General features: G+C 40.2%; 1 protein-coding gene across 2 annotated transcripts in view; it reads left to right on the top strand.

Annotated features, from left to right (window-relative positions):
- The window catches only part of INTS9 (integrator complex subunit 9), a 143,824-nt gene that overhangs the window by 4,437 nt on the left and 118,820 nt on the right, over nucleotides 1-20,567 (top strand). Inside the window, exon 2 of one of the 2 annotated variants that reach the window (XM_060409571.1) lies at nucleotides 19,947-20,041. The exons of the other annotated variant lie outside the window; for it this stretch is intronic. The gene's annotated coding sequence lies outside the window, so the exon portion shown is untranslated. The remainder of the gene's footprint in view (nucleotides 1-19,946; nucleotides 20,042-20,567) is intronic. 2 annotated transcript variants of the gene reach the window in all.

Here is a 20,567-nt window from a genome sequence, read left to right as displayed (position 1 = left end):
AACACCTGCCTTCTCGGTGCTAGGCATTGCTTAAGGTAATGCGTATGTTCCAGTGGAGAAAACAGATTTACTCTCTGCCTTTATGGGAAATAAAGTCTAGCAGGCCCACTGTGCAGTTCGACAGTATTACAGTGAACTTTCTGATGGAGAGATGTCACTGGGCCCTGACTTCAGTAGATTTCTTTTTTTTTAATACGTATGTATTTATTTGGAGTGTTGGGTCTTAGTTGTGACACACAGCATCTTCTTGCATCAGGCTGGATCTTTCATTGCAGTGCACGGATTCCCTAGTTGCAGTGTTTGGGCTCCAGAGTGTAGTTGCAGCAGTAGGCTTAGTTGCTCCTGGGCAAATGGGGCCTTGGCTCCCTGAGCAGGATTCACACCTGTGTCCTCTGCATTGCAAGGCAGATTTTTAACCGCTGGACCACCAGGGAGGTCCCTCAAGTACTTTTTAAATTTAAATGTTGTTGGTGTTCAGTCACTAAGTCATGTCTGACTCTTTATGACCCCATTGACTGCTGCATGCCAGGCTTCCCTGTCCTTTACCAGCTCCCAGAGTTTGCTTGAACTCATGTGCATTGATTCAGTGATGCAATCCAACCATCTCATTCTGTGTTGCCCCCCAAAAATGTACTTAATGGTATCCTAGAGGATTCCTCCTTAATATTGTAACAGACATGGCCAACTTGCCCTCTTTGGCTTAACCATTGTACCAGTAGTGTATGAGAATATATTTCCCCACCCTTGCCAAGTAGATCATCTGTTTCTTTAACTATATGTCTTAACTAATGTAACTGTCTCCTTTATGAGTTCTCACATCCTCTTGTCTCTTAGACTGAGCCGCATTTAGTAAAACGTCCTTACAGTAGTGATGTATGGACGTGGGAAAGCGTGTCAGATCTCTTCAGATAAAAAGGTGGTGCCGTAAGAATCTTTTTTTTTTTTTTTTAACTTTTAATTTTACACTGGAGTATAGCAGGAGACCCTTGTTCGATCCCTGGGTCCAGAAAATCCCCTGGAGAAGGAAATGGCAACCCACTCCAGTATTTCCTGGAGAATCCCACGGACAGAGGAGCCTGGCAAGCTAATTCCATGGGGTCACAAAGAGTCATACACAGTTTGGTAACTAAACAACAAAACAGCCGATTAATTTAGGTGAACAGCGAAGGGACTCAGCCACACGTGTACATGTATGCATTCTCCCCTCACTCCCCTCCCATCCAGGCTGCCACGTGACGTTGAGCAGAGTTCCCTGTGCTATACAGTAGGTCCTTGTTGGTTATCCATTTTAAATATAGCAGTGTGTACTTGTTGGCTAGTAACAATCCTCAAAAGGAACTTTTCAAAGAACCTGTGGTGTTGCTTTGAAAGCACTGACGAATGGCAGCAGTAATTATTATGACAGTATTATTGGGTCTGGCAGATCGGAGAAGCAGCTGGGTCAGGCGTGCCTCAGTGGCAGCGGAGACCCCACACCCCGCAGAAAAGAAGAGGATGTCCAGTCACATGAAGCTAGGAGCTGAGGCATCAGGAAGGGCTAACTCAGAAGGGCAGGTGTCAGAGTTGTCAGATAACCTGAGAAAAGGCAAGAATGCTAACGGAGAGGATAAAGGGGAACAGGAAAGACTGTAAGAGAAAGGAGTCGGCTTGAGACCACCAAGGGTCTCAGCAATCAAGACTGAACTGTGGTGGGAACTTGACTGTGATGGGAACTTGACTGTGAGAATAATAAGGAAGTTTCAATTGTCCTAGTTGACCGTATATCTGAAGGAAATGCCCGAAGGGTCTAAAACAGTTAAATTTATAGAAAACACACACTTTGAACTTTGGCTCTCTCATGGATAGATAATCAGATAGATGGTGTTAAAGAAAGCCATTCTTTAATAGAAATTGCAAAACTAACACTCTTTTTGCCCTTAAGGTACAGTTTATTTTTCATCACTCATGCTTGTGAAGGGGATAGGGAAGGTGAATAATAAAAGGTCTTACATAATCTATTCGTCAGATTTATGGCTTAAGCGAAGATTGGCCTTTCCTGAATACATTATTTCTGTATTTTTCTCTTCCAGTAAAATAGAGAAATGCATAATTAGATGCTCTAATTTAGTAAGTCTTCTCATTTTTTTTAATCAGCCTGTGAAAATACAGGTAAACAAGCAGTAGTATTAATAATGTAAAAGCTATTATAATTGTTACTTTTGTGCATTTTTAATTTATAAGTTTTTCATAATAATGGTTATTATTTGTTACTGCACGTGGGCTTTCTCTAGTTGTGGTGAGTGAGGCTGCTCCCTAGTTGCCCTGTGCAGGCTTCTCATTGCAGTGGCCTCTCTTGCTGCAGGGTACAGGCTCTAGATGCTCAGGCTTCAGTAGTTGCAACATGCAGGCTCAGTAGCTGTGGCACACGAGCTTAGTTGCCCTGAGGCATGTGCACCAGGGATCAAACCCATGTCCCCTGCATTGGCAGGCGGATTTTTATCCACACTGCCACCAGGGAAGTCCTTCTTTTACATTTTTAAAATAGCTTTATTGAGGTATCCTTACCATACAACAAAACTCATACATTTAAAAGGTACGATGCAGTGACTTTTAGTACATTTACAAAGTTGTGCAACAGCCGCCACAATCCAAATTTAGAATATTTTCATCACTCCAGAAAGATCTCTTGAGCCCATTAGCAATCCTCGTAACTACCTCCAGGCACAGGCAGCCACTGGTCTGCCCTGTCTTGTAGGTTTGCCCTTTCTGGTCATTTCATTTGAATTATGGGATACACAGTCTTAGGCGTCTGACTTCCAGCATGTATTGCTCAGTCACGCTCTACATGAACATGTCACATTTTGTGTATCCATGTACCATGTCGATAGGTACTTGGATTGTTTCCACTTTGGGACTGTTAATACTGTGTGGGCAGAAGTGTTTGTTTCTGACTTCTCCATGTTTTCATTTCTTTTTCTGGCTTGCTTGCACTGGCCTGAACCTCCAATACAATACTGAATGGAAGTGGAGCAAGCGGGGGTGCCAGTCTTAGGGAGAAAGCGTTCAGCCTTTCACCTCTGAGTATGATAGACGCTGTAGGGTTTTTGCTTTTTATTTATGGCGGTGCTGGGTCTCCATGGATGCTCGGGCTTTTCTCTACTCGTGGTGTGCGGGCTTCTCGTTGCGGATCATGGGCTGTGGGGTGCATTGGCTCAGTAACTCTGACACATGGACTTAGTTGCCCCAAGGCATGTGGGATCTTCCTGGACCAGGGATCGAACCTGTATCCCCTGCATTTGGAAGGAAGATTCTTACCCACTGGACCAACAGGGAAGTCCTGAGCTGTAGGGGTTTTTTTTTTTGTTTTTTTTTTTTAAGATACCTTTATCAAGTTCAGGATGTTCCCTTCTAGCCCTAGTTGGTTGATCATTTTTATCATGAATAGGTCTTGGATTTTATCAAATATTTTTCCTGTGTGTATCAAGAGGATCATGTGGTTTTTGTCCTTTTTTATATTAATATAGTATATTACCTTTGTTGAATTTTGAATGTTAAATCAGTGTTGCATTCCAGGCATAATTACCAGTTGATCATGAGGTAAAATCCTTTGCTGATGTTGCTGAATTTGTTTTGCTGATATTTTGTTGATGGTTTTTACATATATATTCATGAGAGAAATTGGTCTGTAGTATTTTTTTGATGTCTTTGCCTGGCTTTCATATCAGTAATATTGTTCTCTCAGAGTGAGTATTCCAAAAGAGTTTGTGTGGAAAACTGGTATTATTTTTTCTTTTAATGCTTGGTAGACTTAATCAGTGAAGTCATCTGGGCCTGGGCTTTTCTGGGAAGATTTTTAATCAGCTGTGTCCATTTCTTTACCTGCTGTAGTTCTCTTCAGATTTTCTATTTGTGCATTACATTTCTTTTAATTGTGATAAAATACACACGACATAGGATTTACTATTTTAACCATTTTTAAGTGTACCGTTCAGCTGGAAACTCCAATGCTTTGGCCACCTGATGCAAACAACTGACTCGTTTGAAAAGACTCTGATGCGGGAAAGTTGAAGGCGGGGGGAGAAGGGTATGACAGAGGATGAGATGGTTGGATGGCATCACCAACTCAATGGACATGAGTTTGAGTGAATTCCAGGAGTTGGTGATGAACAGGGAGGCCTGGCGTGTTTCAGTCCATGGGGTCGCAAAGAGTCAGACACAACTGAGCGACTGAACTGAACTCAGTGACTTCAATCACAATCACACTGTCGTGCAGCCCCACTATCCATTTCCAGACACTACTTGGCATCGTATCTTCAGGGTTCATCCATGTTGTGGCGTGTGTCAATTTCTTCCCTTTTTAGGGTTGAATACCACATAACTGTTTATCCACGCATCTGTTGATAGACACTTGGCTTGTTTCCAGCTTTTGGTCGTTGTGGATAAAGCTGCTGTGAACATGGGTGTGCAAGTATCTATTCAAGTCTGAGCTTTCAGATCTTTTGGGTGTATGTCCAGAAGTTGAATTGCTGGATCATGCAGTAGTTCTGAGTTTCACTTTCTGAGGAAGCAGCATGCTGTTTCCCATAGTGTCTGTACCTACACATTTTATTGAATGCATTCCCACCAACATTGCGCAGAGACTCTGATTTCTCCGCATCTTCACAACTGCCCAACGCTTGTCGTTTTCTCTTAGTTTAGATAATAGCCATCCTATAGGGGGTGGGCCATCAGAGCCTCCCCCTTGGCTCAGCGGTCAAGAATCTGCCTGCAATGCAGGGGACATGGGTTTGATCCCTGGGTCAGGAAGTCCCCCTGGAGAAGGAAATGGCAACCCACTCCAGTATTCTTCCCTGGAGAATCCCACGGACAGAGGAGACTGGTGGGCTACAGTTCTTGGGGTCTCAAAGAGTCAGTCAGACATGACTTAGCAACTAAACAATAACAACGGATGTGAAGTACTATCTCACTATGGTTTTGATTTACATTTCCCTACTGTTTAGTGATTTTGAGCGTCTTTTCGGTTTTTTTTTTTTAGATAGGTAATACATGCGTTTTGTTTAATTTAAAAAAGCCTGTACACAAGTTTTAAAAGGAAATAGATCCCTTACCACCTTTATCTTTCTCCCCAAGAACAATCTCAGTTGTCAGTTTCTTGTGTATACATCAGAGAGATTCTGTGGAAATATACACATTTGCGTAATTTGCAGCCCTTTGTTTTTTACATGGAAGTTAAGATACTGCCCTCTCTAGTTTTGCATGTTTCTTTTTCTTTAAGTTAGAAATACATTTTAGAGATCATTTCATATCAGTATGTAGAGCAGCTTCATTTTAAAATGAACACTCCAAGCCATATGATCATCTCAATAGATGCAGAGAAAGCCTTTGACAAAATTCAACATCCATTTATGATAAAAGCTCTCCAGAAAGCAGGAATAGAAGGAACATACCTCAACATAATAAAAGTTAATATGACAAACCCACTGCAAACATTATCCTCAATGGTGAAAAATTGAAAGCATTTCCCCTGAAGTCAGGAACAAGACAAGGGTGCCCATTCTCACCACTACTATTCAACATAGTTTTGGAAGTTTTGGCCACAGCAATCAGAGCAGAAAAAGAAATAAAAGGAATCCAAATTGGAAAAGAAGAAGTAATACTCTCACTGTTTGCAGATGACATGATCCTCTACATAGAAAACCATAAAGACTCCACCAGAAAATTACTAGAGCTAACCAATGAATATAGTAAAGTTGCAGCATATAAAATCAACACACAGAAATCCCTTGCATTCCTATACACTAATAATGAGAAAATAGAGAAATTAAGGAAACAATTCCATTCACCGTTACAACGAAAAGAATAAAATACTTAGGAATATATCTACCTAAAGAAACTAAAGACCTATATATAGAAAACTATGAAACACCGGTGAAAGAAATCAAGAGGACACTAATAGATGGAGAAATATACCATGTTCATGGATCGGAAGAATCAATATAGTGAAAATGAGTATACTACTCAAAGCAATCTATAGATTCAATGCAATCCCTATCAAGCTACCAATGGTATTTTTCACAGAACTAGAACAAATAATTTCACAATTTGTATGGAAATACAAAAAACCTCGAATAGCCAAAGCAATCTTGAGAAAGAAGAATGGAACTGGAGGAATCAACCTGCCTGACTTCAGGCTCTACTACAAAGCCACAGTCATCAAGACAGTATGGTACTGGCACAGAGACAGAAATACAGATCAATGGAGCAAAATAGAAAGCCCAGAGATAAATCCATGCACCTATCTTTGACAAAGGAGGCAAGAATATACAATGGAGAAAAGACAATCTCTTTAACAAGTGGTGCTGGGAAAACTGGTCAACCACTTGTAAAAGAATGAAACTAGAACACTGTCTAACACCATACACAAAAATAAACTCAAAATAGATTAAAGAACTAAACGTAAGGCCAGAAACTATAGAACTCCTAGAGGAGAACATAGGCAAAACACTCTCCGACATACATCATAGCAAGATCCTCTATGACCCACCTCCCAGAATATTGGAAATAAAAGCAAAAATAAACAAATGGGACCTATTAAAATTAAAAGCTTCTGCACAACAAAGGAAACTATAAGCAAAGTGAAAAGACAGCCTTCTGAATGGGAGAAAATAATAGCAAGTGAAGCAACTGACAAACAACTCATCTCAAAAATATACAAGCAACTTCTGCAGCTCAATTCCAGAAAAATAAACAACCCAATCAAAAATGGGCCAAAGAACTAAATAGACATTTCTCCAAAGAAAACAAAGATGGCTAACAAACACATGAAAAGATGCTCAACATCACTCATTATCAGAGAAATTCAAATCAAAACCACAGTGAGGTACCATTTCACGCCAGTCAGAATGGCAGTGATCCAAAAGTCTACAAGCAATAAATGCTTGAGAGGGTGTGGAGAAAAGAGAACCCTCTTACGCTGTTGGTGGGAATACAAACTAGTACAGCCACTATGGAGAACAGTGTGGAGATTCCTTAAAAAACTGGAAATAGAACTGCCTTATGACCCAGCAATCCCACTGCTGGGCATACACACCGAGGAAACCAGAATTGAAAGAGACACATGTACCCCAATGTTCATCGCAGCACTATTTATAATAGCCAGGACATGGAAGCAACGTAGATGTCAATCAGCAGATGAATGGATCAGAAAGCTGTGGTACATATACACAATGGAGTATTACTCAGCCATTAAAAAGAATACATTTGAATCAGTTCTAATGAGGTGGATGAAACTGGAGCCTATTATCCAGAGTGAGGTAAGCCAGAAAGAAAAAACATCAATACAGTATACTAATGCATATATGTGGAATTTAGAAAGATGATAACGATAACCCTGTATGTGAGACAGCAAAAGAGATACAGGTGTATAGAACAGTCTTTTGGACTCTGTGGGAGAGGGCGAGGCTGGGATGATTTGGGAGAATGACATTGAAACATGGATAATATCATATAAGAAACTAATCGCCAGTCCAGGTTCGATGCAGGATACAGGATGCTTGGGGCTGGTGCACTGGGATGACCCAGAGGGATGGTACGGGGAGGGAGGAGGTGGGGGTTCAGGATGGGGAACACATGTACACCCGTGGTGGATTCATGCTGATGTATGGCAAAATTAATACAATATTGTAAAGTCATTAGCCTCCAATTAAAATAAATAAATTTAAAAATTAAAAAAAATTTTTGTTAAATGAACACTCCATATGCATACTTAATGAGTTTAACAAGATCCTGGGTCATTTGTTTTCATGATACTTTTCATTCTAAAGAATGAAAGAGTTTCAGTACTCCTTTCAAATTTTTTTAAAAAAATATTTCTACCAGAAACTTTGTCTTTTCATTGTCTAAAGGAGGAGTTCAGAATCAGGATGTTAGCCTCAAAGATAGAGTTCAATTTCCCTCACATACATCCCTCCCAACTATTTGAAAGTCTTTCACTGTTAAAGTTAGGGCATGTTTTTTGTTGCTAATATAAAACATAATACATAGCATGTGAAATTAGTATCAACACATCTCAAAAATATTTTCAAACTATTGCTAGAAAAAAATCAGTGGCATAGTGTTTTGTTGTTTAGGTATTCATACTGTAAGTTATCTGACCAAACCGTCCTCTGTTGCATGAGGTTATTTCCAGTCCTTTTGCAATTAGAAATCATGTTGCATAGATAATCTCTTTTGTGACGATCTTTGGAAGCGTATCTGTAGGATACATTTCAGAAGGTATATGCATTCTTTATTTCATTTTGTTGTCAAAATGCCCCCATAGCGACTTAAGGGATTACACTCTTGCTAGCAACTATATCCCAGCTCACCACTGCAGTATTATCATCAAGCTGTCTGATTTTTTTTCCTCCCTGGGAAGTGAAAAAAAAGAAAGGTGTATCATTATATTTATTTTTCTTTCATTATATATAAGACATGGAACATCTTTTCATATGTTTAGAAAAGCATCTTTATTTCCTTTTCCTTCTCATCTCTCTTCTCCCCAGCTTGATCAATTCATACTTCACTTTTCAACAGTTCTACCTTCTGTAGCTTTAGAATGTGTTTTAATATGTGGTAGTACTTGTACCCACTCATTTTTCTTCACTTCAGAATTTTCCAGACTATTATTTTTTTTTCATATACAATTCAGAATGATGAGTTTCCAATAAAATTCTTTTCATATTTTCCTTAGAATCAGGTTAAATTTACAAAATGTAAAGAGAGAATTCACTTATTTCTTCCATCATATCATTGGATCTATCTAAGAACAAGAAATGTATTTTTCCTTTATCTAAACCCTGTTTTAAACATGTCTTTTGGTTATTGCTATAATTGGAATCTTTGCCTGCATTGTTCACTTATAAGAAGGGTATTTCTTTTTTGCATTCTTCACACAGCCCTTTGCTGAATTTTCTTATATTGAAATTTAATACTTTTTCCATTTAATTCTTTTAGGTTTTCAAGTGTATAACTTGGCAGATGATTTTTTTTTTTTTACTTTATTTTACTTTATAATACTGTATTGGTTTTGCCATACATTGACATGATCTTTTAAATCTCGTTCCTCACCCCCTACTCCAATAGTGTAATTATATTGGCTTATAGTTTGGAATAGGAGTGGGGGTGGTAGGCATTTCTATTCTAATAGACATTTCTGTTCTATTTCTGATATGTGGACATGCTGCTTGAACTGAACATGCAAACTGTTATATTGATTTCTGGCTTGAAATTTTGTGTATTTTAATTTACATACTGCTTTCTTGCTCCAAAATTTCTAGTCACTAAAAAAAAAATGAGATTGTTTCACATAAGCCAACAGTTATTTTCTGAGGGGGAGATCTATTTGTGTTCCATTGTTTGTTCTAGGTAGTTAATTATATCTTGCAGGCCATTTCCAGACTTTTGAGAAAACAATGGTTTTTAATACTGCAAGTCTTAGGTGCTGCAGAGCAGACTTGTGGAAGTAAAAGCGTTCCACGACCTTAAAAGAAAATTGCCCGGTTTCCTTGGAAAGCAGAACAGCCAGAAATAGTTTCTCTGTACTTAAGAGACAGGCCTGATAAAGGCAAGAAATGTAAACAAATCGTCTGTTAAAATAAACATAATTACCACACCAAAAAATAAAAAACCTGAAGAAACAGAGAGGAGCTCCGGGCCCTCGGCAGTAGCTTATTTATTCTAAGCTGCATTTGATTCAAGCTACACAGATCCAAACGGAGGAAACCGTTGATGAACAGCTAACTATGGGGTAGTTAAAACGAACAGTTAAGAGAAACTCTATCAAAATTCCACTGTTTGGTTACACAATCCAATAAATGTTATTAAAAGACTATCTTTTATTAAATCTGAACCTCTTAGGTGCTGTAGGGCAAACAAAAGATGGGTAAGACATAGACCTTCCCTCTCAGTAACTCATCATTTAATAAACCATAATGAATGCCCTGTGTACACTGTTCGTGTGTCTGTGACTGAGTGTGTATGGTTTGAGTGACTGTGCATGTGTGCTGAGTCACTTCAGTCATGTCTGACTCTTTGCAACCCCATGGACTGTAGCCCACCAGACTCCTCTGTCCGTGGGATTCTCTAGGCAAGAGTATTGGAGTGGGTTGCCACTCCAATGGAGTGGGTTCCTACTCCAGGGGATCTTCCCGACCCAAGGATCGAAGCCTTGTCTCATATATCTCCTGCATTGGCACACGGATTCTTTACCACTAGCACCACCTGGGAAGAGGATTATGAAAGGTGAATTCCATACCGAGAATCAAAATTTCCTAGAGAAGTAAAGTTTAAGCTGACCTTGGAAATATCGTGGCTTACAAATAAGTTGGAGGAGGAACATTATGGTCTTATTCCAGGTAGATGGAACCATTAAGGGATTTGGGTTTTGTTCATAGTTCTTATCTTCTTCCCCACCACCACCCTCCCAGCACACACAAAATAATAATAATAGTCATAAGTGAGAGGAAACTTTGGAAGGTGATGGATATGTTTATAAACTTGATAGTGGTGATGGTTTTATAAGTGTATGCTTATTACCAAGCTCAGCAGGCTATTTACATTAAATACATACACCTTTTCACATACCAGTCATATATCAGTAGAGTGGTTTAAAAAGAGATTTGGAAGTGAGTGTTCCATTTTCCAAATAATGTGTTCCATTTTCCAAATACTGTGCATATGCAATTTAATACATTTTTGCTCTGTAGCAGTGTGTACAAAAATGCACACATTTCTGTCCCTCACATTCTTCTAATTCATCACTTTAGAATATCAACATTGTTATTATATGTGTTATTAACATCTGAAGGATTTATCCGTGTTTATACGTGTGATTGGACTTCCCTGGTGGCGCAGATGGTAAAGTGTCTTCCTGCAATGTAGGAGACCCAGGTTCGATCCCTGGGCTGGGAAGGTCCCCTGGAGAAGGAAATGGCAACGCACTCCAGTACTCTTGCCTGGAAAATCCCACGGACAGAGGAGCCTGGTAGGCTACAGTCCATGGGGTCACAAAGAGTGGGACACGACTGAGAGGCTTCACTTTCATACATGTGATTGGAGCTCTAGCTCACTGCAGTTAGGGCCAGGGACAAACTTGCTGGAATGGAAGTTAGAAAGGTAGATTGAAGCTGCAGTAGTGGAGTATCAATATAAGACTTAGTGGTTTGGGAAGTAACAGAGTAGGATTTTTTTTTTTTTTTAAGAAGAAGTTTCAGGGATGTTTAAGAATGTTTACATGCCCAAAGCTTTAAATTCATCCCTTCGGACACCTAGGACAGAGGAATTAGAAGAAATGTATTTTTCACAGTTAAAAACTTTGAAATGTGAAATCAAAAAAGATGATTCGTTGCAGTTACAGAAAATATTTTTAAAAGGGAAATCAGAACAGGAGGCATTAAGGAGCTTAACAAATGCATCAAAGTAAATCAGAGTCAGAATTACCTACTTAGGACAAGATTTGTCTAAACTAAGCACCTTTACAGGGACCTCATGAACAGTAACAGAAGTTGTGAATACATCAGAAAATGAGAGAGATCCTGAGAATCACTGGGCTCAGTCACTGGGCACCATGTAAGAAGTGTCCAGGGAAGAAAAAGAGAGCAGAGACCCTCACTGATGCCTTGACGTTCTTCTTTATTGAGAAAGAGGTGGGGAAGGCCCCATTCCCGCAGAACCGGTGAATGCCTAGAATATTCTTGGTCACATCAATAGGTTGAATAGAGAGAAACCTCCTAAAAAAAGTGTGATGCTGTCCTCAGGATATTTTTTTAAATAAAATTTTCAGACAGTAAAAGAAGCAAACTTGTCGTGTGTGCATACGGTTGGCAAATTTGTATCTAGTTGCACATCTGAGTATGTTCTGGCTTCTGTAACTCAACATTTTGTTGACCTGAAAGTTTCGAAGGATGAAATTGATGGCTTGTTGGTTAAACTGTGTCACCCGGCCGCAAATAGCAGCTTGGTAGAGGACTGGCAAAGTGCCTGCGGGATTACCATCTCCTTGTAGTTTTCTTGAGGGAACCCTGAGAAATTCAGCCTGGCGCAACCTATTTCTGGGCTCGGCAAGCTGCTTCTGTTCAGTGGGAGACTGTCGGCTGAGACAACGTGGCTTCTTTTAAAAAGCAATCCATCCAGCTAAAGTAACAGTTCTTCACAGGGACTAAATAAACGAAAACTTGTTTAATTCACTTGAATTTTTAGAATACTTTTCTCAAAATAAAGAAAGCTCTATTCTAGAACCAGTACATACTCATATGTTTTTTTCTGAATATAACTGAAAGATATAAAAAGAAAAAAGCTTGCTCGAATCTCACCACCTAGAGTAATCACTGTGGCATGTTCTGGTCTCTAATCTCCTGTGATGGATGTGTGCGCTGATACCCTTCAGACTCTCATGCTGTGAATCTGTTAGGATTCAGTTCAGCTCTGAGAGGTAAGAAGCCTGAAGTAACATGGCTGAAACGGCTCAGTTGTTTGTCTCTGATGAAGGAAGTCCAGGGGTAGAGTCCAGGTCCCCACCATCTTGAAGGTGTGGCTTACTGTTTGTGATCCAGTGTGACTTGACCAGGTTGGGCCGTCACATCCTTTTTCTAGTCAGCAGGAACGAGGCTTCCAGGTGGCGCTAGTGGTAAAGAATCCACCTGCCAATGCGGGAGACATGGGTTCGATCCCTGAGTCAGAAAGGTCCCCTGGAGTAGGAAATGGCAACCCACTCCAGTATTCTCGCCTGGAAATTTCCATGGACAGAGGCGCCTGGCGGGCTACAGTCCATGGGGCCACAGAGAGTCCAACACGACTGAGCACAGACACACAGGAGGGAGGAAGGAGTAAGGAAAGGCATGCTCCTTCCCTTCAATTAGTTCTCAAAGTTGCATGCACACCTCGATATATTCCTCTTGGCTAGAATTTAGTTACGTGGCTACATCTAGTTGCAAAAGAGACTGGTAAATCTTATTTGTTTATTTATTTGGCTGTGCTGGGTCTTAGTTGCAGCATGTGGGATCTAGTTCCCTGACCAGGAATCAAACCCAGGCCTCTTGCATTAAAAGCAGAGTCTTAGCCACTGGACCATAACAGAAGTCCCAAGACCTGGGAATCTTTATTCCAAGTGGCTAGAATTCCACCTGAGATTTGGGGTTCCCCTATGAAAGGGCAAAGGGAAATACAGATAATGAGATGACTGTGTCTGTCACAAGCCTTTCCATTTTGAATATTTGGAAGCTCACTTTGGATCTTTTTATAGGATTACATTGTGTGGATTTATTCCTCTGTTGGACACTTTGGTTTCCATTCCCTACTGCCCCATACAATGCGGAAGAGAACATACTTTTATTTATGTTTTCGCACCCATCTCAGTGTTTGCTTAGTGTCAGTTTCTTAGGTAAAATTGCTCTGTATGCACATTTCAGACTTTGATTCAGTGTTGCTTTTCGTCTTTCTTTACCCACCCAGTGTCAATGAGAGTTGCCATTTCCCCACATCCTCACAGTCAGTTTCTTTATCCTGTGCTAGTGTGTGGACAGAGTATTTTCTCTCTGTGTTAGATTTTGGGGTTTGCCTTTTTTGGGGGGTGGGCTGTGCCAAATCTTAGTTGCAGTATGTGGAATCTACTTCCCTGACCAGGGATTGAACTCAGGCTCCCTGCATTGGGAGCACGAAGTCTTAGCCATTGTACCACCAGGGAATTTCCCTCAGTGTAGTTTTCATTTGTACTTGTATTACTTTTATAAAGGTTGAACATCTTTACTTTGTTCTGTTTTTTAAGGTGGGAGGGGACCCTTTATAGTCATTTGTGAATGACCTGGGATTTTTTTGCCCATTTTTCCATTGGAATCTTTTTGTTACTCATTTGTTCGAGTTCTTTATATTTTAAGGATGAAATTTCTTTGTTTTGATTTTATAAAATTTTTACATTATCTCTTTTGCCTTGTTTATTGTGGTTTCTGCCATATCAAAATTTTTACTGTAAATAATCAAATGTGTTATTTTCTTATAGGATCATAGCTTTAGGATGGTGCTTTTCCTACCCCACGATTATATCAAGTATTTCCCTTAAGTTTTATAATTTCTCTGCTCATATTCCATATAAAGATTTTCCAAGAAGTATTTGATCATAAACCACAACAATCTGAAAATCAAAATCAAGTTAGTTCCTCCAGTAAGAGTATATCTCCTTGCTGCCATTTCTATAGGGTCAGTGTTAGTTTAAAAAAAAAGAAAAGCAAAACCCTGCTTTTTTGTTCTCTCCCAAGGACCTGGATGGGAGAGTCAAATGAAAGCTCTCTCCTTTTTAACCCCTGACTTGATACTGATGTGACTAGTAAGACTTTTGGTTCAGAAGCTTTTTCCATACCCCCAAAACATTGTTTGCTAGCTTGGTTTTTGTCACCAACATAAATAAATGCATGTAAAGAACCCATCATGACGTGCTCAATAAATGGTAGCTGTTTTAGAACTATATTCACTTAATCAAAAACTGTTGGTCAGTTCGTGTCTTTGAAAATTGTTAAGTGACTGAAAGATGTGAGCTGTACCCCTGATTCATGCAGAAACACGTTCATTCAAAAGCTGAGTTAGCCATACTCTTCTCTGTGCTGATAAGACCTAGTAGCTTGGTAAAGAATCCGCCTGCAATGCAGGAGACCCAGCTTCAATTCCTGGGTCAGGAAAATCCCCTGGAGAAGGAAATGGTATTCTTGCTGCTCCAGTATTCTTGCCTGGAGAATTCCATGGTCTGAGGAGCCTGGCAGGCTACAGTCCATGGGATCACAAGAGTCGGCCATGACTTAGCGACTAAACCACTATCAGCACCCTAAACATTAGAACAGTCTTGCCATCACTGGAAGGTATGTTAGGTAACACCCCTTCCCGATTATCTACACAAATGCCACAGGGAACTCCCTAGTAACCGTGATGTCTCTGCTGTCTCTCTCATGTTTGACTGATGTCCAGACTTGTCTGGACCTTGAACCTTGAGAGTCCCTTGGACTGCACGGAGATCAAAACCAGTCCAAAGGAAATCAGTCCTGAATATCCATTGGAAGGACTGATACTGAAGCTGAAACTCCAGTACTTTGGCCACCAGATGTGAAAAACTTACTCATTGGAAAAGACTCTGATGCTTGGAAAGACTGAAGGTGGGTGGAGAAGGGAACGACAGAGGATGAGATGGTTGGATGGCATCACCTACTCCATGGACATGAGTTTGAGCAAGCTCCAGGAGTTGGTGATGGACAGGGAAGCCTGGCGTGCTGCAGTCCATGGGGTTGCAAAGAGGCAGACACGACTGAGCGACTGAACCAATGCATTTCTCTGTGACGTGGGGCGGGGAATGTACAAAATTTTTAACACGCCTAGAAAAAAATTCCTGGCTTCCTCTTGAGTTAATAGTAGGCTAACAGGTGTCCTTGTTGATGCAGATCCTGTTAGCAGCTCACAAGTTTTACCATTTTGTTAATCCTTTTTCATCCTTCTTGCTCATTGTCATTGCTGCAGATTTGCAACTATTTGTGTAAATTACATTGTCCTTAAATTGCCTCTACTGTTAAATAATTCATCATGTAAATGATACTTACCAATTCTATACCTCTTTTCCCTTGTTAAAATTATCTTTATCGATCATAGTCATATGTTGCTTTTTACAAGCCCTTTTATCACCCTTACCGCTGTTGTTCTTATAGGATGTATTGGGTTAATAATGTTCATTAAACACCTGAAAACCAATCACAAAGAAGCTAAACACTTCAGAACAAAAGAGCCCATAGGTCAATCATATGAGACCTTTAACACAATTTTTTTTGATGCTGGTGGGACACAGCTTTTGCTGTGGGGAGTAGATGTATTCATCATTTCTATGAAAGTTTAGAGGAGTACATATCATTCTATTATTATCGTTAAGCTATTTCTATCCTTATGTATATCTCTCATGTTCTTATGTCCTTTCCTCCAGATCCTGTTGCCTCTTTCTTCTCAACCACTTTTACAACTTTGTTGCCAACAGAAACCTCTGTGGTTGCTCATTGTTCCAAAAATAAATTTTTTCAGATTTTGAAAAAAAGTTAATGTTTTTAAAAACAAAAAAGAGTACAGAAATATCTAAAGCAGAAAGTGAAAGTTCCATCTGGTCAACCACCCTCACTCCACTTTTACCAGTTTGGTTTATGCACTTCAAGTCTTTTTTTTTTTTTTTAATTTTTCTTTAAACTAAAAAGTATATTTATGTAATTGGTGTGTGTGTGTGTGTGTGTGTGTGTGTGTGCACGCACGTGTACAGGTACTCCGTTGTGTCTGACTCTTTGCGACCCCATGGACTGTAGCTCACAGGCTCCTCTGTCCTTGGGATCTCCAGGCAAGAATACTGGAGTGGGTTGTCATTTCCTCTTCCAGGGGATCTTCCCAACCCAGGGATCAAACCCAGGTCTCCTGCATCGCAGGTGGATTCTTTACTTCTGAGCCATCATGAATAAGCTCATATACATAACTCTCTGAACTCTTTTTCCGCCAACGATTATTTTTTAACAGATTTAAAGTTCTCTTGCTAGACAGCTGACAGTTTTCCTTCCCAAGCCAAGCCCCATTTGCCCTCCCTCACCCTTAATATTTACTGTCAACACTCCCAACCTTCCTGAACTTCTCTTGGGGACTGTAGGGAGTTGCTTTTTATGACCACTCTGCTTTTTTCCTCATTTTCATGGAGAGCCAAGTCAGAGGACTGGATAAGCAAGAGAGAAGAGCCCTGTGTCAGTTACCCAGCTGTGGGTGATATTTAGCCATGCCCCGACCAGCAAGTGGCTTCTCTGTTCACTGTGCACACTACAGACTTGCTGCTCAAGTGGAAAATGAACCCTCTCTTTTATCCAGCTGTGTAGTCAGTTTGACAGCAAGTGTGATTGGCACCTTTAACAGCTCTCCTGCAAGAGAGAATCAAGAGACAAAGTGGAAGAAAATGAAAGATTACCAAATAAAATTGAAATGCATTTATAGAAATCTGAGTATTGGAGGGCCTGGCTCACAGTTCTCAGCAGGGATAATAGTTCCAAATTAGGCAGATTTGGCTCAGTGGAAGCCAGTTTAGCTCAGGATGCTGTGGTATCAGGCGGGGATTCTCCACAAAGAGCACTTTCCCTTTCTCTACCACGCTAAGAATCTTTCACACCCTGTTACGACATGGTGGGTCTCCTAGTGAACAATAGTTATTGATGGTAGTGAATGTGTACACTTAGGTGTGTCGGTGCAGAGAGAAGTTCACAAGCCTTGAAAGAGCTTGGCTCCTCTTTTTTAAAACAGATGTTAATATTTGGAATGGGTGATCTTAGAATATCTTCCATCTTATAAATCAAATAATTTCTTATATTTTCATAGTTCGTCGTTCAGTCGCTAAGTCATATCCGACTATTTGCAGGCCCGTGAACTGCAGCATGCCGGGCTTCCCTGTCCTTCCCCATCTCCTGGAGTGCACTCAAACACATGTTCATTTAGTTGGTGATGCCATCCAACCATCTCATCCCTCTGTCTCTCCTGCCCTCAGTCTTCTCCAGCATCAGTCTTTTCCAATGAGTCAGCTGTTTGCATCAGGTCGCCAAAATATTGGAGCTTCAGTTTCAGCATTAGTCCTTCCAATGAATATTCAGGATTTTTTTTTTTTTTTTTTTAGGATTAACTGGTTTGACCTCCTTGCTCCGGGAGACTCTCAAGAGTCTTCTTCGGCACCACTATTCAAAAGCATCAATTCTTTAGCATTCAGCCTTCTTTATGGTCCAAGTCTCACATCCCAAGTATGGGAATACCAGACCACCTTACCTACCTCCTGAGAAATCTATATGCAGGTCAAGAAGCAACAGTTAGAAACAGACATGGAACAAAAAATTGATTCCAGATTGGGAAAGGAGTATGTCAAGAGTGTATATTGTCACCCTGCTTATTTAACTTATATTTAGAGTACATTATGCAAAATGCTGGGCTGGATGAAGCACAAGCTGGAATCAAGATTGCCGGGAGAAATATCAGTAACCTCAGATATGCTGATGCCACCACCCTTATGGCAGAAAGCAAACGAGAACTAAAGAGCCTCTTGTTGAAAGTGAAAGAGAGTGAAAAAACTGGCTTAAAACTCAACATTCAGAAAACTAAGATCATGGTCCCAGACTAAGATCTGGTCCCAGATTTACCCAAGGGAAACGGAAAATTGTATCTCCTTACAAAAACCTGTATGTAAATATTTATGGTGGCTTTACTCATAATTGTCAAAAACTGAAAACAGGAACACAAATATCCATCAGCTTGTGGATGTTATTAATAAGTACACACAGTACATCCATACAATGAGATACTTCTTAGCACTAAAAAAGAGTGGGCTATTGATATTTGCAACAATAAGGATGACTCTCAGAGGCATTATACTGGTGGTGGTGGTGGTCAGTTGCTAAGTCCTATCTAACTCTCTGTGACCCCATGGACTGTAGCCCGCCAGGCTCCTCTGTCCTGAGGATTTCCCAGGCAAGAATACTGGAGTGGGGTACCTTGTCCTTCAGGGCATCTTCTCCACCCAGGGATCAAACCCGTGTCTCCTGCATTGGCAGGCGGTCTCCAGCATTGTAGGCAGATTCTTTACCGGTCAGCCCGCAGGGAAGCCCCAAATTATACCCGTCGTGTTTGAGATTTCCAGTTGCTCTGCACCCATGCCTGCGCTTGTCAGTCTTTACCTTTGACCCTTCTGGTAAGAGTGTCATGGTACCTTACTGTGCTTTTAATTTGTATTTCTTTAAGGACTCATGTATAGCATTTCGTCATTTGCCATCCATATGTTGTCTTCAGTGAATGCATCTTCACATATTTTACCCATTTTTAATTGCATTATTTGTATGGTTATTGAGTTGTAAGAATTTTTTTTAATAAGAGTGATAAAAATGGTATTTGTTAATACAAATTTATTTTTCTAAGTAAAAATAATTACTTTTATGAATCATAAAACTTGAGTGAAAATGAAGCTCTTCCAATGAACACAAAAATCTGAAAGCAAAGGTCAGGGAACTAAATTCTTATCTTAACATTCAATTTTTTTATTTTGGCTGGAATTGTAAAAGTTCTTTTTAACTGTCAAGTCCTGTATCAGATATGTGTTTTGCAAATATTTTCTCCCAGTCTCTGAGTTATCTTTGATGGCTCAGGAAGGCTTTGTTGTCTCTCCTTGCTGTTCTTTGGAACTCTGCATTCAGATGCTTATCTTTCCTTTTCTCCTTTGCTTTTCACTTCTTTTCACAGCTATTTGTAAGGCCTCCTCAGACAGCCATTTTGCTTTTTTGCATTTCTTTTCCATGGGGATGATCTTGATCCCTCTTTCCTGTACAATTTCATGAACCTCCGTCCATAGTTCATCAGGCACCCTATCTATCAGATCTAGTCCCTTAAATCTATTTCTCACTTCCACTGTATAATCATAAGGGATTTGATTTAGGTCATACCTGAATCGTCCTGTGGTTTTCCCTGCTTTCTTCAATTTGAGTCTGAATTTGGCAATAAGGAGTTCTTGATCTGAGCCACAGTCAGCTCCCGGTCTTGTTTTTGCTGAATGTATAGAGCTTCTCCATCTTTGGCTGTAAAGAATATAATCAGTCTGATTTCGGTGTTGACCATCTGGTGATGTCTTCTCTTGTGTTGTTGGAAGAGGGTGTTTGCTATGACCAGTGCGTTCTCTTGGCAACACTCTACTAGCCTTTGCCCTGCTTCGTTCCGCATCCCAAGGCCAAATTTGCGTGTGTCACGGGCTGCAGCTGAGAGGAGCTACCGCACTCCCGAGGTCAAGGACTTTACCATTAGGAAATACCATATGTTTTAAAGGCTAAAGCATACAAATGTACAACTTCTTAGAAGTATGGAAATAACTCTGTCGGCAGTCTTAATTAACTTATTGAATGCTCTCCGTTTCAATGCAGGAGACCCCGCTTTGATTCCTGGGTCAAGAAGATCCGCTGGAGAAGGGATAGGCCACCCACTTCAGTATTCTTGGGCTTCCTTTGTGGCTCAGCTGGTAAAGAATCCACCTGCAATGTGGGAGACCTGGGTTTGATCCCTGGGCTGGGAAAATTCCCTGGAGATTGGAAAGGCTACCCACTCCAGTATTCTGGCATAGGGACTTCCATGGACTGTATAGACCATGAGGTCGCAAAGAGTCAGACATGACTGAGCTACTTTCACTTTCACTTCACTTTTTCTTGGTCTATTCCAAACTGTCTTAGAAGTAACATAGCAAGAGTTAGGTAGTGGTACAACAGGGAAGCAATATTGAAGGAGATATTAGAAGAGATTACCAGAGAAAAATAGGGATACTTTTATTGCTAAAATTCTTGATCTTTTTTCTATCCCAACTATCCTATCTATATTAACTCTGTTGCTCTTACTGTATAATGCACTATTTTATTTATATAAAACTTCTAATGTATTAGTGGAATGATTTAAGAGAAAATGTTTGGAACTTGTAGTGATTTGAGTGCAAAATCAGTCTGTTATTCACTGTGTGACCTTGGGCACTGACAAGTTGATATTGATAGTGAAAG

This window comes from Ovis aries, chromosome 2, assembly GCF_016772045.2.
Source record: "Ovis aries strain OAR_USU_Benz2616 breed Rambouillet chromosome 2, ARS-UI_Ramb_v3.0, whole genome shotgun sequence".
Taxonomy (NCBI): domain Eukaryota; kingdom Metazoa; phylum Chordata; class Mammalia; order Artiodactyla; family Bovidae; genus Ovis; species Ovis aries.
Note: the sequence above shows the minus strand (reverse complement) of the source record. Positions and strands in the feature narration are given on the sequence as shown.